This window comes from Epargyreus clarus, unplaced genomic scaffold (assembly GCF_041222505.1).
Source record: "Epargyreus clarus isolate Ecla_fem2 unplaced genomic scaffold, WU_Ecla_fem_2.2 ptg000023l, whole genome shotgun sequence".
NCBI lineage: Eukaryota > Metazoa > Arthropoda > Insecta > Lepidoptera > Hesperiidae > Epargyreus > Epargyreus clarus.
The window spans coordinates 14,432,819-14,452,440 of NW_027332230.1; the positions used below are offsets into that span (position 1 = coordinate 14,432,819).

Sequence of the window (19,622 nt, forward strand, 5' to 3'; positions counted from 1 at the left end):
TAATTAGGATAGTTGTACCTGCCGGTACAGAAATAAGAATGTTAAATAAAATCAAGGGCCAAAGGCGGTACTTTCATATTTATTACGTAGGTATGTAATTTATGTTATTTTAATACGCTAATCGGAGTTTTGTTATTCTACAAATTCCTAGGGTTTAGTCAAAGTAGTACCTAGATTAGTAATATATTTTTCGAAATAAAAATTTTGAAGCCAAAAAACATTTCATTTAAAATAAATACACGTTTCTGCAGCTATCAGTCATACAGGGAAATAAAAACTTAATAGCTTATATAGGTTTTTTTCCCTATGAAGGAAGTTTATTAATCAAACTGCGAAGCCTTAACGTATGGTCAAAAAAAGAATGATCTCTGATCTTTCGACTTACCACAAAAACCTCGGCCGAGAAAAATCCAAATGGGGCTCACAGAAAATAAAATAACTAGTTTCACACACACATGCCCGTTTTTACACAAAACAAATCCACTTATATAACACACAACAATCTGAGGTTTTTAATAATCACGCTGTATCCAATTAACGTGTTTTACGCGGGAATTTATTACGTCACGCACACAACCGACACCGAGCGCTTATCACCCGCGACTGGGGGACCGAGTACTGAACGACGAACGAGACCGAGTGAGAAATAAGTCAACGAGTTGAATCGAATGGCGTTGACCAAATGACACGAACGAATGACCGAGCTAGTGATGCCCGCAAGAGGCTTACCGGCTTACAGATAGTTTGAACGTTTATCTTACTTTGCAAATAACTATTGGCAGATTTTAAGGAATCTTACGATTGATAATTGTTAAGTTAGTATCTACGACATTAACTCTCATTAAGATAAAGATATCTTAAACATAATCGAAAACAAATGATAAGACAAGTGAAGAAAAAGGTATAATAAATTAAACAATACTCAAATTACTCCATAATCGAAACAAAATAAAATTAAATGTTCACGACTATTAATGAGAATTAATGCAATTAAAATATTAATAACCCAATTCGCGATTTCAATTCGTATTTGAAAGTGATGATTTAAGTATTTTGCGCGTAAATAATTAGATATACTGGTAATCACGTGGAACTTAATTAAATTAGGATTACCTTAATTTGGTAGCTCGTTAGTTAATTTTAATTGAATCTTTAAACCAAAACACTTTATTAAAACGGCTGAATTAAAACTTAAATGTTATACTTACTCGTAAGTACAAAGTAGGTAAATGTATTGTTAAATATGTTTTAATAATTTATATAACTTGAATCTTATTTACATTTTTGGTAAAACTGTTACGAAGGTTCAATGAGTCTTTGTTATAAAGCGAGTCACCCACTTTCTTTACGATACCCAGCTACCCCACACACTGTTTGTAGAAATGATTAACGATACCACGCGAAAGGCAAACATTTGCTACTGAAGGCGAGACCTACAAATTGTTTAAAAGTTAATGTGTTCTTCGATCTAACAAAATAGGGTTTAATGTTGCATGTATTACAGATCTGTTCTCAATTCAAAGGTGTTCGTTTCCTTTATCCACTCATGCATGTTTATTTTTTATTCTGTGCGTTACTTTTTAGGGTTCCGTATCCATAGGTTAAAACTTAAAACGGTACCCTAGTACTAAGCGTCTGCTGTGTGTCCGTCGGTCACAGGGCTCTATCTCGGAAACTGTAGTAGAAGACATTTAAAATTATAAAGTATGTATAATGATTGCCGATAGAAACAACTACCACAAATAAAAAATCTTGGAAATAAATGGGTGTCGCCATATTAGAAAACACTATTTTGCTGCGTTATTTTGCGTCGCTTTATCTATCGAACCGTTACAGGCAAAAATTTTTACAATGAACTTACTTCAAATACTAAAAATAAAGAATAAATTAAAATTTGGTGGTACGGAACCCTCCATGTACAAGATCGACTCAGACTTGGGCAATTATTTAAAATTAAAACAGCCTGTTCGTGCGTGTAACTTGCGTGCTTCGCTTTTTTCATATGCGTTTAATGGTTCTTATATCGCAGAACATAAGACTGCTAAAATGAAAACTGATGACATACACGGATGTCTATGATTATAAAAAAATCATGGACTAAATAAACTAGAAAGCACTTTAGCAGCTTTGCATAAACATAGAAACATATATATTATGGTTAGTATCAGTATTCATGCTTAATTTATTTTAAATGCAAATTCGTCTTCGCATAATTTTGTAATTGATCCCAACACTCAATTGCAAAAGAAAAAGAAAAAATGTAATAGGTATTGAAATATTATTGTTATTGAAATAAACTAGCTTTATAACAATAATAAGGTCAATAGATAGGTCTTCTTTCTTAGTAACAATCATCTAATCTTGAACTTGAACTTGCGCTTCAGTGAAGTACTAGAAACAATAAGATCATTGCAAATCAATTTAAAAATAACCTGCATTTTCATTACATATACTCGTAATTAGAATATTTACACATTAAAATTTTTAAAGGCGTGTGAAATTTATTTATTCTCGCTTGACCTATATAGAACTTAAAATATTGTACTTAAACACTTTATTTAAAAGGTCGTCCACAAATGCGCCGCTACCCCTGAGGACTAAGCTGGAACGCCTCGGAATAGTATGTCTCCCTTACCAGACCCTTCAAACCAGAACACAGCAGCGCCCAACACTACACTACACACTAGCAAAAATACGTGTTGCGGTGGTGCCGCCGGAGTCAAAACATAAAGAGCTCTACCATCCTTAAAATAAATAAAATCAAACAGAAACTGTATTGCTCTAGTCACAAATTACCTCTATTATGCAAAAAACATATCGGATACTGTGAACTACTTAACCTAAATGAACATGGGCATTAGTATTTGACCTGCGGACTCGATACCGTGGAGTCATAGACCCTACGTTTAACCTAGAAGGTGTAACGGGTGTAACTCTAATGATACTAACAGAACACTATGCTTTATGTGAATAGATTACCGGCAATATGTGTAAAATTCACTACAGTAAAGTTATCCATAATGATATTGCATTACCATATACATATTGTTTACAATATTTCAACTTTACGGTTTCGCAATATGACGTCAAATCTTTAAAAATAAAAAATGAACAGTCTATTGTTTGAAATACCTGTCATTTTGCGCTTTTTGCTTATTTACACGAAAACAAAACATATGTGTACATAAATAAAGCTCTTACTATCTTTTATCCATATATTTATGAACAGTGAACTTGTTAATAACGAGTTTGATTAGACCCGTTTTCACTGAAATAAGTCATATTAAGACCATTGTCCTTAAAAAGTGATAACTTCAAGCAAGACAGAAAGTGTACAACGTATAATATGTATTCATATTGTAAAATTAAATGCAATATCACAAAGTAATTATTATTACTCGACACTCACTCGACAAAAAAGTAGAAGAATGATTTGCCAATAATAAATTACAAGAAATGATTAATTGTGTTTAGTTAACAATCGGATAGCTCACATATTTTTTTACGATTAACCAATCATCATAGAGAAGTATTTGTTAATCTGTGTTATTTTTTATCTGTGGCACCGGCAGTAAGCAATAAATGCTCGTTAGCTTTTGTCTTAGCGTGCATATTCGTAATTAGAACGCGAATTGGTTCACGAATCAATTTTTAAATGATGTAATCGGAACAGAGCGGTTGCGATTTACTTTCATAAGGCCTTGAGCAATTAAACTAATAGAAATTACTTGAATTATATTGTATGGTAAGCAAGATAAAGTAGGGGTACCTAAATAATTGTGGTTATAACTTTCTTTGTGGATATTAGGTAAGTTTGGATAATCATAAGTGGATCCCTGATGTTGGCTAGTTATCCAGATAAATCATGTGGCTGTACCAGTCCTTTTAAAGATAGATATTATTATCATGCTGGCCAAATGCGGGTTTATTAGGCACACATTTTTGAGAATTTTAAGGAGAAGTTTCGTCACGATGTTTTATTTAATTGTTAAAATGAATGAGGCAATTAATTTCTAACACTGATTTAACTTCAAATAAAAATATTTTTAGAGTACAGTCTAGAAGCTTAATAATATTGCATTGCATTAAAAAGACACACATATTTGTTATAACTTTTTTCTTGCTTAATAAGCCGATATACTCATTTGTTATGAAGCCTACGACATTTAGGTTCCTGTTTAGGGCGCCTAGTACAAGCATGTCCTTCTAGGTCATTAGGGCGTAACGGTAGCGGCCATGAATATTCATTGGTAAAACGTGTTGTATCACACTACATCCAGGAACTGAGCAAGATAGCAGCGTTAACAGTTTTTGCTAGAGACTAGTCATAGGTACGTTTATAGTGTCGCCGATTACATATGGAAGGGCATAAGCGGGTTTTTAATGATATAAGACATGTTCGAGATTCAACTGGGACATTCATTTAACGAAAATCTCACAGCTACTCGTAGTGTAATCTTTTTTTCATAATTGGAGAGACCTGTAAAAGGGGGATGAAGGTTGAAGAATGTTTTTTATACCCACATTGGTCCTGCGACAAGGTCAAGGGTAATTGATGTGTATCAAATCCACCAATAGGATTGCTTCATTGCTTTGCTTAGCTATTTTTTTTGTGACAGGATACTAGCTACGGATTCGATCTACGGATGAGCGCTAAGAGTCGCTACGGATGTAGCAATATCATTTTCATAGCACATCGTTATACGCTTAGTTTAGCTTAGCTTCGAACTATGAAGTTCGCAGTTATGTTTTGCCCTCTAACCGACGTTTAGCTACCTCGCACGTCTCTGGTAGAAAGGCACCCTTAGAACTACCAATAAATACAGATAAAACCGGGACAATATGAGATTGGATTAGATCGACATTCATCGGTGGCATCATCATCATCAACCCATTATTGTCCCACTGCTGAGCACGAGTCTCCTCTCAAAATGAGAAGGTTTAGGCCATAGCCCACCGCGCTGGCCAAGTGCGTGTTGGTAGACTTCACATACTTTTGAGTTTTTTTTATATATATATCTCAGGTATGCAGGTTTCCTCACTATGTTTTCCTTTACCGTTTGGCAAGTGATAAATAATTTCTAATACGCACATAACTTTGAAAAATCAGAGGTGCGTGCCTGGGATTTAAACCTCGGACCCCTCGATCGAGAGGCCGGGTTTTTTAACCACTAGGCTATCACTGCCTATCATCGGTGACAGTAACCACTTAAATGTGGCAAAATCGATTTGTTTGCTTATGACAATCAACTCTTCGCCAGTCATGGTTATTGAAGTAACAGAGTCTAGATTTCTGTATTTAAAACTATTTGAAATATGATATCAATAAAGCTTTTATAAGAAAGAATGCTAAAAGAAAAAGAAAAGTAAATAAGAAAACCTTTAAAAATGCAATCTTCAAACAAGAACTTAATAAAAGTTCTTTGGTTAGAACCGCAAACATTCTAGACATTCCAGCTGCATTTCTCACCTCCTTGCTGAATTTAATTTGTGAAAACGGTATGTTCTACTCAAAGATAATATCCATAAAATGATAATCGGGTTTATGTATATAAAAAAAATAAACTTCAGTTCGCGATTACATTTTTTGTCATGTTACACACATCGATATAAATTTAATGAGTAGATATTATTGTTTACATAAACCTTCCTTTATCAATTCACATGCGAGAAAGAGTGTACCTAATGTTCTCTTGTGGTATGGTGGTATAAGAATTACATAAAATAAATTATGCCTCCCGTGTTCAATTTATTTGCAAAAATTTGCATAAGTATTTTTTGTTTGTATAAGTATAGGATAAACAATAAATATACAGGTAAAAAGAGAGGCCATAGAAGATATTTCTAAAAAAGGATTACATTAACTGTTTTTGTGTGAATTTCAAAATACGCACAAGTTCACGTCACGATATACTTTGTGTACACGCTTTTTGTGAACTGCTAACAGGCTTCCCGATTACTTCAACACAAAAATATTTAGCTATTTTAACATCACATTTATATATCAAAGCGGTTTTGAGCTTTTATCTCGACTTGTGACTAACAATTTATAATCGCGTCGCCTGGGGCACACTGTTCGCTTTGGACTGTAACAATATGCCTTAACCAGATATCAAAAACTGTTTGTGGATTAACGTACGATTTATTTCTAACCTAAATAGGTCTGAGTTGGGGTTAGTTCCCACCGCGTGACCTTTGGAAAATAGGCACCGCCGGGGAAGACCTGGCATTTCACCCACGTTTCAATTTGGTTACTAGTTACTAGTTAAGTTAACTACACTATATTTCAATTATACAATTATAATCTTACCTACATGTAAGCATACACTAATATACGTAAGGTAATTAATTTTTGAGGTTTGTTTGATTGTTTGAACTGAATTTCGAATATGGAATGAAACAGAAATTTGAACATACTCGTAAGTTGAAAAAAGTGATTACTATCTAAATTACGTCGAAGCCAAAAAAATGGGAAAGAATATTTTGTCCTTTGAGTTCGAGCATGCGTCAAAAAATCCAATCAAAACATCAAAGCTATTTTTAACTTCATAATCCTATTTTTCATTATATAGGGAGGGAATCATCAATTATTAATTTAAGCATTTTTACACACTTAACATACACAACACAACAAACCAATGCCTCAGAAAAATAACTTGTGATAAATTATAATTTTATTACCGATTTTCGGTTACAGTCTCTTATATTTATAACATGGTATGCAGCAATTAAACTCATTATTTCCCCATTGTAATGAAATAAATAATAATGAAAATATGTACCTAAATTTTTAACTATGTATTTCAGTGCACCATAAACAAAATGCTTTACTTTTTTATAAGCTATGTAGCAAAACGTCCAAGTACCTAAAAGTCTATTGGGTAAAAAGTGTAATTAGCAAACTAATATAATTAATTATTTAATCAAACGTACACTCTAAGAAAAGTACACACGCTTAACCAGAACATATATTTATTATCACTACATTTCCACCTGCCCGGAAATTAAACTGATATCCTCTGATCACTTCACACGGTACATCAGTAATCATTATGTCGTATGAAACTCACCGTGAAACTTTATTAGCGCGTATAAAACAGATCCCACCGCTGTTCCCCACATCTATCGCTCGGGCTGTTATCGGAGCGCTCATTAATCGTTCGCGGGATATACATCGCGCTCCTCACGCCAACATCGCGCCGCTGGTAACTGTACTGCGCTGTCTACTTTGACTGCCACAGATTAAGCTGGCCATAACACTGAACTTATCCAGTTTACCTACATTTATAACATGGAGCGGTTGTCCGGGCGTTTGATACTTCTAGTGCTATCTATCTGCTGTTATCCAGGCGCTTGTTTATTGTTCTTGTAACTGACATTGCGCTGCTAGTACCTATAGCGTGCTGACAGATACTTTGACTATACCACAGATTATGTATTTATGAATTTTAGTATCAAAATACTGTTTTAATCATTATGCCGTACGAAACTCACCGTGAAACTTTATTAGCGCGTATAAAACAGATCCCACCGCTGTTCCCCACATCTATCGCTCGGGCTGTTATCGGAGCGCTCATTAATCGTTCGCGGGATATACATCGCGCTCCTCACGCCAACATCGCGCCGCTGGTAACTGTACTGCGCTGTCCACTTTGACTGCCACAGATTAAGCTGGCCATAACACTGAACTTATCCAGTTTACCTACATTTATAACATGGAGCGGTTTGATACTTTTAGAGCTATCGATCTGATGCTATCCGGGCGCTTGTTTATTGTGCTTGTAGCCGACATCGCACTGCTGGTACTACCTGTAGCGTGCTGACAGATACTTTGCTTATATTACAGGATATGTATTTATGAATTTTAGTACTAAAATGTTGTTTTAATTTATTTAGTGTTTTCTGAACTTCAATTTATATGCGTCCCTTCAACAATTACCTGTTTGCCATAGGTAAAACTGAATTCATGTCCGACATAATCCTTTAGTCCCATTTTACGGTATAAAAGAAATATTATTTGACTATCGAATAATTTACAATATTTTATGAATAAATATAGTGTCTCATAACACTCGTTTGAACTGGACCAACATATTATTACTTGCTCTGAAGTGCAGCGGGATGAAAAAAGCTGAATAATGTTTCGTAACTGTACTCGTACTGCTGTACTTTTTAAGCTTTCGACCAAATTTTATAGGGCATACCATTCATGAACCATTTAAATTAAAACTCTATTTGCCTTTTACAGGCTTAACAGTGAGATTTTTATTATATAGAAGTAACAAACGAGCATGCAGTTACCTGATGGTATGTGGCTACTGCCGCCCATGGAAAAATTAAATACCAAAGTTCAGCCATATATGCGGTGCTATTCGTGAAGACCCCACCCCCTTCGATAGCCATGCTACACACTGCTTTTATTATGCAGAAAGAGGTGTGGCGGTGGTGCCTTCTGAGTCGAACCACAAAGGTTATACCACCTTCAAAATACTGCAATATTTAATTAATTTCAATGTAATTAAGCTAAATCAATTGTAATAAAGTTTGTAGTGGACAAAGTTTGTATTAGCTTCGTAATTATTAAACCTCAATCATTACTTTGACAATGAACTTGGCGCTGCCCTTGCGATGTCTCGCAGAGTCCGTCGGCCGTAGGCATTAACCTCACAATCGTGTCTGGCCCATTAGTCTATGTAGTCCAACTATCCCGTTAAGTCCGATCTCCGAACCGCAATGGTACGATTGGTAGATTATCGAATAGACTTCGTGCAAGGTCGGTGACTAAGAGTAGGAATAAGATAGAGCATGCCTACGTAATTAGTAATAGTAAAATTAAGCGAAAATTCGGCTGTCCACTCCGGAGATCTGAGTTCAAATTTCAGAGAAGTATTTAAGCACAGCTTTTCCGGTCGTTATTTTCATATATATATTTTTTTTTGACGGTGTTTTTTTTGACATTGTGTTCAAACTTCAAACCTACTTATATGCTTCAGAGTTCTTATCGTCTTGGAAACATTATCCTTAAAATAAAATCTAAATTGTTATAATTGTGTCAGGTATTGAAGTGTGATAATGACACGTTGTTGGATATATTAGTTGAATAATTTGAAATGTAAATTCCGGTACCTTAAGAGACATAGAACTAAGATTATTAACAATAGGTGTCAATATTACTTAATCAGCCTCTAGTGATGAGCTATTTGACATATAGGTCCAACTCTCATCATTCGGACTATAACGCTTATTCAAGCTCTTAAATATATACGAGTGTACCTTGTTAATGAGCGTTTCTATGGTTTTCTTATTCTGTGGTCAAAATGCAACGTACTTTTGTTTCATTCAGATCAAATGATACGGTATGATTACTCAGGCACTGACGGCGCATGGTCAAAAGAAAAACCAACAAGTTTTTGAGTTCATCAACATGATCAGTTACGTAAACGAACCGGAGCTCTGAGCTTTTGTTGTTTTTATTCAGTTTGAGTTTGTTTACTATGGGCGTTTCTTTAATCTGGAATATAATATTATACTTTGAACTTTTTTTTTTAAAGTTAATGTTTGTATTGAGTTTTACTCCTTATAATTATAACTTAACGTTGCACCAATTTGGATTCAAGACTCGTTGTGGAGTTATCGGAAAAGAGCTGTGTGCAACAGTAGGGCTTGAGGCAAGCTGTAGCTATATGACACATATAGAACAATGGACTGGCATACCTCCAGCATATTCTGCATTACCACTCATGCACCATACAGTGGGTCGGATGGATGTCTGAAACCATTCAACGTCAGGTGTCAGACACATTTGGTACATAATTACAAAAATAGAACAAAATGTTGTATTAGAGTAAACATTCTTTAGAGAAAGGTTCTTCAAAACTACGAGTGACAAAGCTCGTTTGTGCGGAGACTGAGGGCGGGCGTTCCCCACGGTTCAAATACCCCGCAATTTATCGGCTTGTCTTTGACAAGTGACGATGTGACGTGAAAACGCCTTCAAGTTCGGCACGGTGCCACTCATTTACACATAAATATACTTGGGAAACGATTTCTAAATTCCAGGTCTACTTATGTTCCTTTTTGTATATAAAAAAACAGAATTACAAAGAGATCTTAAGTCAATATTTGTATTAGGAAGCCGGGCCCACTGATCTGACTGAAACCTCCTGTAAATTGCCAACAGAATCCCATGGTTCATCAACGCATTCTTATGAGATAAAGTCTGTTATATACTATTGAACAATGACCTGAATATAGCTATTTATATAACAACGAAATTTATATTAACGTTAAAGTAGTGAATTCCGAAAAAAAATTGGTTTAAAAATGTTTATATACTTACTTATGTGTAGACGAAAATACGAAATATGTATTAGTAGGTAGATTATATGTTGTAAGTGAATATACTTCTTCATACGCATAATGTTATGTTTGCACACGATTATTTTACACTCTGTAACAAATAATTGGTACAACCTAAACACGCGAAAGTCTATAGGTATGTCTACTTTATTATGCAAAGTTTCTATAGTAAGACTAGCTGACCCGGCAAACGTTATGTTGCCATATAAATAAAAAAAAATTAAGGGGGAACAACCCTTATTACTTAGGGGTATGAAAAATAGATAGTAGCCGATTTATCAGACCTACTGAAAATGCATATAAAATTTGGTAAAAATCGGTAAAGCCGTTTCGGAGGAGTAGGTACGGTAACTAACACTGTGAGGCAAGAATTTTATGTATAAGATTAATCAATATTAAGTGAAGTACCACCAAGCGACACGGACAAACGCGAATTCGTTAAGACAGCCTGAAATGAATTACGAGAGAAAAACACTTCAGGCCCCTTTTCATCCAAGTGTAAGCGCTTTTGAAATATCTGGTGCTCAAGACAAGTTAACCTTGATTATCCTAACTTTATATTATACCGGCGTAAAATAAAAACGGCGTAAGTAAACCTATATCGGTCAACTAAAATTCGAAGTGCTAAGTTCCGCGGCTTATGTAAGTTTCAACTGATCTTGAAAGTTAAGCGACGTTAGACGCGGTCGGAATTTGAATGGGTGACCGCTAGTGGTTAAAGTTTCACTCATGCTTTAACATTGGTTTATAATCTATACCCTCTCCATCAATCCGGGTTGGTGCAGCATGGGGAAATACACTCCAGGTTCTGCCAGTTTTGAGGAGAGGCTCATATCTAAGCGTGACAATAAAAACTTTGCAGATAAAATCTTCCATAATGTCCTTTCATACTAAAGTTGTTACTTTGTTTAAGCGTTCCAGACGATCTTAGATCTTAGTTAGGGAGTATTCAGCAGTAAGATAAAATATAGTTGCAGCCTATACCTTTTTATAACATGCAAAAGTAGCCTATAACTAATGAGCTTCTTTCTAAACTCAAGAGTTTAAGTATGTGACTGGCTCAGGGGGTCAAAGATTAAATGTTTGGTCGGGCATTGGAGATTATTCCGCTTGCCAACTGGTAATGCTGTAAAGGTCTCTAGTTAACTGCCCATGTCCATTGGATAAATAAATACTACTTTTTCGAAATACACATCTATCTTATTAGGAAAGCAGTTACTTTAAGACAACATAAGATTTAGGTTTGATTGAGATTATTAAGATTTATGGTTGATATTGTACTTATGTAAACGGATGGATGCTTGTTACTCTTTCAGTAGAAAACGAATAACCCGATTTGGGTGAAATTTCACGCAAAGATAGTTTATTACCTGGATTAACACATATATTTTTTACAATGATAAATTAGACGTAGGCGGAGGCGCGGGCAAAATTTGAATTCAAGTAAACGTTTTCCTGATTTCCAAATCACACGATAAATCCACTAAATAAGCAAACTTAGACTTTTCAATTATTTTTTATCTTTAGAAATTATTTATCAAATAGGGATTTTTACCACAGAAATTCGAAATAGCATATCTCCGCAGGGAATGGAACTTCGTTATAATCTCGTTGCAAATGATAGACGCCATCGAATAAACACTCCCTAATTGGAGTATTGATTGACAGGAGTAGCTGTTGACCCCGCTCGTGAAATATTTTCCCTCATTTTCATCGCCAGTGTAACGGAATTACACAGGTAATAGAATTACCGACATATGCAGGGTACATTTTCCTGCTATTTTCCCAATCAATTATTGCGAGTCATATCGATTTACAGTACCTACTTATAATCCGAATGATTAATTTAATTATAAAATTATTTAATTATTACAAGATAAATTAATTAATGTAAATATTTTGATAGGTACACTGAATTACAATTAAAGAATATTATAAAAGGATATATTTTAAAAATTAAGTCGTATATATTTTTCAACGCTGTCGTTATTTCAAATAAATTTTGACCCGTCTGGGTAACGTTTTTTGAGTGTATGTATTTTTATCTGATTCTTAGGCACATCCTGCCACCAAACGACGGAATTTAATAACTCAGGTATCGTTAGAATCGCCTAAATTGTGCTAGGCTACATTACTTACCTTTTTAGTTAACTATTCTTATGCAGTCTTGCAGTATTTCTTATGCAGTTAAATATTCTTATGTAGTAATTATGATAAAGCAAGGACTTCTTGCTTTATCATAATTACTAGTTAGAGATAGTAAGCCGCCATCTCTGATTCTAATTTTCATAATTCGAATACGTACTTACAAATGAAAAGCTATACTTCAATAGTGATCAACGTATTCCACATAATCTACCTCGCCTAAAGATAGATTGATCCAGTCCTTTTCTGCCAATACAAATATTTAGTTATTTCGACCCGACTTCACTATTTATGTTATACCAAATACGTCAGCTGAAAATCCTTACAAGAACATCCGATACGTCGAACTAACATGTAGTGTTACAGATTTTATCTCTGAAATGAATAACAGGATCTTCGCTACAAGGCTCCACTGAAGGCCGAAGTTATTTATGGTACATAAAGTTAGAACCATAGATCTGTTATGTAGAACTTTGCGTCGGCCCCGAGGGATACTTTCACGTGTTCATTTCGTTGTTAGTTCACCAGCGATTAATTACATTTGTATTCTTAGAATGAGTTCGCTATTTTTAACCTTACTGCGGAAGGGAATGTTTTTCGAAAGTGTGTGTTTATCGAAGGTTTATTTTTTGGCATGCCCTACATCCCATTTTAACATAATGATGTATTTTTCGATTCGTCTAAAGTAGACTTTTCTAAATTTTTAATCTTCTGTGGTAGAAACCATAAGCTATATTTTTCTAAGCAGTCTGGATTTTTTTAATAATTTCCACTTTACAATATAAAGTAGGTAAAGAACATGCAATCGCCTGGTGGTTGGCTATTGCCGCGCATGGACATCTGTCAACTCCTGATAAGTTTGAGGTCATACCTGACATCGGCCACAGAGTTAATTTATTAGACGTCCCAGTGGCAGCGACTTAGCAGTTGTTCAGTAACCTAGGCGACAAGTAGTAGTAGAGGATTAATACCTTTAAATATTGTCGCCCGAGCTATAGTTGCCAATGTGCAGTCTGCCTTAGGATCTCGTTGCGTGCGAACTTCATAGAGACGATGACTTAGCGTGATCAAGTACATTATTAACTGGATATTGATACCCAGGATGACCTCATCCACGACCTCCTGTTACATATGAATGAGCCTTAAGGACTTGTGATAAAATATGTTGTTCAAGAAGTTGATTTCGCATACAATGAAGGTCAGTACATATTGACCTGCGGACTTCGTCTGCGGGTAAAAACTTTGGAATTAAAATACTCGTAGCTACAAAGTGGACGAAATGAGAAAAAAGTGATTTTATTGTCATCTCACGGACCTAATACGGACAAAGCAGTGTTGTATAAAAAGTATGCTGCAAACTGAATTAAGTAATTAATCTTCAGGGTGGCAAGGGCGAAGCAATGCATCTGTGGCCGATCTCAAATAGAACTGTAATCTGATCGACAGTTGATTATAGATTTGGGCAGCAGTTGCCACTAAAGATCAGGTGGATTGCATGTTATTTGCTTCTATACTATAAAAAGGAGAAAACAAATCGAATAAAAATGGATAATTACTCGAAATCTTAAAAAACTGTATAAATCACGAGACAATCCAAAATCATCGAAACCCTGATCAAAAATAATTAAGAAACGAAACGTAAAATATATTGAATATCGAGAATCGAGTTAATATCGCATCCGGTACTCTCCATCAGTGCCAACAACATTATTAAACAAAGCTACAAGTAAGCCACATAATCCAAAAGCAGTATTAAGTCCGAGGATCGCGTGCGAACTCGATGTAACAGAATCGATGAGTTGGCGTGATCGAGTATAGTATTATGAGGCGATGTAATGCCATTACGTCGGGCTTGGACTTTGTGGGTCAGCAGAGACCAAAAAAGGTAGATAAAGCCAACGCAAAACTGAGTTGTACTACTCACACTTTTGCAAGGTAAAATATTAGTACACGTAAATTAGATTTTGTGAATTTTTCGTATTTTTTACTTTATAGAAGTAATTAACAAACTAGCATGCAATGCTGTTCACCTTTGGTAAGTAGCTACTGTCGCGTAAGGAAGTCTGTAATCAACCCCAGATAAGATTGGATTCCTATCGCAGTTTGACCACGAATACGTTCCTACAACTAAGGGCTAAGTTTGAATGCTTCGGATAAGTAATGTCCCTTACAGGACTCGTCAAAGTGGGGCGCAGGTGCACTTAACACTCGTCATGAGCCAGTAATAGGTATGTATTTGTTGCCGATATATTTGCATTGTCTTCACAAAACCACACAAGGATTCTGTTTTGTATTTAATGCAATCGGCTGAATTAGATAACGACTTTAAATTTGACGCAAATCTCTTTTTAGGAAGCTCTATCTATGTTTTTTGGTCTAAGGTCAGCGGTAATGACATGAATTAATACAATAACCCGCGGACTTGTACAGTTTATCCGCACGTATATAAAATTTAGAGAATGTGTGTTTTGTTATCTATTTTGTTATTATTTCTTCATGAGATAAGTGCTTGCTAATCATGTTTTCATATACTTCTATATGGGTTTTACCATAATTCATGTTCTGTAATCTGAAGTGGTTGAAGCCACTATAGTCTGATTCATAATTAGGTGTCCAAAATGTAAACAAAGGTGTTGACCTATCAAGACAATATCTTTGAAATGGTAGTTTCTTATTTTTGTCGATATTAAAGTAATACAACAATAATAAAATAATAATCTAAATAAATTAAAATTAATTAAAATTTTCTAATATTTATATCACCTCAATTTCATTCCATACAGTAATAATAATAAAAAACATAGTTTATAGTAGAAAATTAAAATGTGATAATGGTAACACAATCGGAATCCAAAACATTTCTCGTGCCGTCGTTTTTAAGGTTTTTAGCTGATATTATTCATTTTCGTGATTGTGATCGAACTCAAATGTTTTCTCGTTTACATAACGCGTTTTTTTTAAATTGTGTATATTTGTTAAAGTTTCGTTTTTTTGGGTTTGTTGAAGTTTTTGTTTCTTGTTAATTTTGACAGTGACATTTCTTTGTTTACATTTTGGACACCTAATTATGAATCAGACTATAGTTAATATTGAATACTTATTTCTGTATGTACATTGTATTCTCATTTTTATTCATATTTTTGTATATGATAATCATCCATCTTATCAAGGGTGCAGATGGAGCAACATTCATGTTGATGTTGATTTTATATAAGTACTGGGTACCTATAATAAAAATTATCTAATTCAACTCAACAAAATCCTACCATAAGAAAAATATATACATGAATAAATACGGCTATTATGACAAGGTCTTAAATTATTGTGACTGTAATTATGGAAATAATGAATAATTGCAATCATTTGTTAATTATAAATATTATCATTAAAAATTGAAATGATATAATTACATAAATATACATTTAAAACTTAACGACATAATGATGTCACAAATTCAAGCGTGTGGATAGAATATTTGACTTGGTTTACGAGCGCGTGTAGCAAAGCTTTTGTTCGAATCAAACATTCGTAGAATTTTGGAGTTTGTGGCTAAAACCTAACGTGTGGACGCGTCATAACATTAAATTGTTCCATTAACGTCCGGTATTAATAACCAATCTATCCAAAATGAACTTACCAAAGATCGAAGGACAACCTATTTGTATGAGTTATTCATCATCATAATAATCACCCCATTACTGTCCCATTGCTGGTTAGGTGCGTTTTGGTAGACTTTACATACCTTTGCAAACTTTTTTTTTAAGATTTCTCAGGTATGCAGGTTTCCTCACGATGTTTTCCTTCGCCATTTTAAGCAAGTGATAATTAATTTCTAATGCGTAGATAACTTTGAAAAATCAGACGCCTGGGATTTGAACCTCGGACCCTTCGATCAAAAGGCCGTGTTTCTTAACCACTAGGCTATCATTGCTGTATAGTTATTGTAAAATTTTAAATCTTTGGTAGGCAAAACATTACATTATGAATAACAACAACGGGGGTAAATGCAAAAGTACTGATCAATACAATAATACGTGCTAATTAGTTATGCGCACAATTTACAATAGGAATGACATGTGGCAATGCAGTGACGAGGGGAACTGCCCATTTTGCATACATTATTGACAACACTTGATTAATTATTACGAGTAGGGAATTAACTTGGTGCTTCAGTAGCACTACCATGAGTTGGCATAGAAACGCCACTATAGAAATTGTAAATAGAAAACTATTGTCATTTTGCTAGTGAATAACATAACTACTATCGTTACGGTATTTCTTGACAACGTCTGTCAAATTAATGACTCATGGGACCGAATTTGTATGGCAATAGATCATAATGACATTCGCTAGCGATTTGATTTCGATAGGTTTTTTACGTATCGAGTTACGCCACTACGGATTTTAGTTCTACGAGTACCACCACCAGAGGCGCTGTACAATTTTTCATACATTTATTTTACGCAGTCGCTAGCGAGTAATACTTTTGTAAACTCATGGTAGTGCTACAGAGATAATTACTACAATAGCATAGTACGGCTGCGTATCTATTTTGATAACGTTAACAATAACTAATTTGACTAATTGTTATTTATAGATTTTGGTATAATGATTAATTAATTGACGTAGTAGATGGGGTATATGCAGTTAGGAGATTGGCAAGTTATATCACGTACAATATACTTTTCATAGTATGCGAAAAAAATATGCATGTCTATACAGGAACGGGAATATATTTATATATATAATCATTATTAGTTGACAAAGTAATAGTAAAGTGTCTACTATTTAAAAACAAAAAATCTCTAAAGAGCTAAGTAAACAATAATAATACTTAAAAATATATAACGATTATGGAAACCTTTTTTAAAGCTGTACATATATGTATTATAATATACCTACTACAACAAAAATATTACGCTTTGTTTAAAATAAATTTTCAGTTTTTAAAAATAGATTTACTCGTTAAACAATACAAATTACTATTGGTCACTTTCCGGTGCCCCTATAAACGCACCCTCAGAGAGGTCCGACGTTACGAGATAAGCAATTTAATTATGCCTCCGGGAACAAGTCCAAATTAATACAAGTCACAACACAATTTCATGATAAACTAATCTTATATCTTATCTGGCCCTCCAGGATTTCATGACAAAGGGTTGTGGGACATTTGTATTTAATAAAGACCAAACGAAATTGGTTTTTCCGACTAAATCAAAAGCGAACCTTTCGTTTCTATCGTTTATTATATACATTATTATATATATAGTTTCGGCTGATTTCTGGCCGAAACCGATATTTCAGCCGAAAAATTTTGGCCGAAGCTTGACCGAAACAAACTCGAAACATTGAATGTTTAATATTCAATTAATAATACGCATTAAATAAAGAAATATTGGAATTTCTATGTCTATAACTCATGACTGTGTGTACTTTTTAGACATTATTTTATCACCTGCTTTAGCATTGTGAGGAAACCACCAAGCCTGAAAGTTTTTTAAAAATAAGTTGTCAAAGATGTGAGAAGCCTACCAATACGCACTAGACCAGCGTGGTGGTCCATGACATAAACCCCCAAGATGAAACCCATGCTCAGTCTGAAACAGTTATGAATTTATGAAATATTTACCTTTTTACTGTAGCTTTACTTTAATAGAACTTTACTATGAATTTGCACGTAAACATAAAAATTACTTATATTCCCCTATTTCTGTATTTTAGATGGCCACAATTTTCTAGAATAGATGGTATACACAACACACAGAAGACGGAAGAAAGAACAGATACCTCTAATTTAATACAAACATATGGTTACAAGTATGAAATTAAATTATCCACAGCTGCTGTTTAGGCCTTACATCAAGTACGGTAGCATAGCACTAATACTAGCTTCATATGCTACATATGCACAGTGCATGCATGTTGGACATGCACCCGGTTCTAGCCAATTCCGGAAATAACCGGTTATTCGGACTTCTCGGTTCGTCATTAAACACCGGGTCCTAAGATTAAATAACCCGGTTGTTTATTCATACGCTTGTTAATGACGTAATAACTGGGCACTGGATCAATCTGTTTGATAGTTTTTCATCAATAACTCTTTCAGCCAAAAGGTTTGATGTAATTAATTAAAACGGAATCCAGAAATAGATGAACTTCGTAGGGACTTTGTCTTAAAGTCTATTGTCACAAGATAGACTAAATTTGTATTTGTGGAAGTCAATACTTAGTGAAATACTAAGGGCTTTGAAGTTGAGTAAATTGTGTCCTGTGTTTTGATTTTCAGCTACGGGGATGCCTTATTTAGATCGAATCCGAAATATTCGAATTAAAAGTTTTTTTATTTGATATTAGAGTAGCGAACGAGCATGCAGTCCATCTAATAGTAAGTGGCTACTGCCGCATGGACTTCTGTAATTAATCCCAGATAAGATCGAAATCCTATCGGAAGTCAGCCACGGATGCATTTTTACATTTGTTACCCTAGAGAACTAATATGGAATGCTTTGGTTAAGTAGGTCTCACTTACCACGGACCACAGCGGTGCTAAACATTGCTATTCTTAAGCTCCTTTCTTTCTTATGTAGTATTTCTATGAAAAACCAACGTTTTGCTGCTGTAAACCCTGAATACTTAACCCTACATTATCCATAGTCGGACACGCACTCGGCTTTTTATGTACCATCACTCAATTATCCGTAACGATTACCTTCCGATGATATTACAAATATTACCGCATACCGTACGATACGGCAAACAGTTATACAATGTAACTAGATATGGCCTGTTGCAAGCAGCGCCACCTACGCCCAGCGAGGGATGTGAACAAATAATCGATTATTTTTCAGTAATAATCGATAATGAAAATAAAAAAAATAATATTTGTGAAAAACAATCGATTTAATGAAAAATGAAAAAAATATTTTTAGCAACATTTGTTTTTGCGAGTACTGTTTTTTTCGCCAAGAATATTCATGACCTTTTTTAGTCAGCCTACGATAATCGCTTTCTTATAGCTATTTCTTACTTAAGGAAAATCGATTATTAAGGAATTGATTATTCATCAAATAATCGATTTTTTCACTCCATCCCATCCCTACACCCAGCGAGGCTCACGC

The 19,622-nt window shown here is 34.5% G+C and overlaps 1 protein-coding gene across 8 annotated transcripts in view; it reads right to left on the reverse strand.

Moving 5' to 3' along the window:
* LOC140751664 (SH3 and multiple ankyrin repeat domains protein 3) overlaps nt 1-19,622 on the reverse strand; it is a 274,179-nt gene that overhangs the window by 161,475 nt on the left and 93,082 nt on the right. Inside the window, exon 1 of one of the 8 annotated variants that reach the window (XM_073085649.1) lies at nt 386-662. The exons of 6 other annotated variants lie outside the window; for them this stretch is intronic. The gene's annotated coding sequence lies outside the window, so the exon portion shown is untranslated. Of the gene's footprint in view, nt 1-385; nt 663-19,622 lie in introns of those variants that run through there. One more of the 8 variants, XM_073085642.1, reaches the window with a different exon arrangement.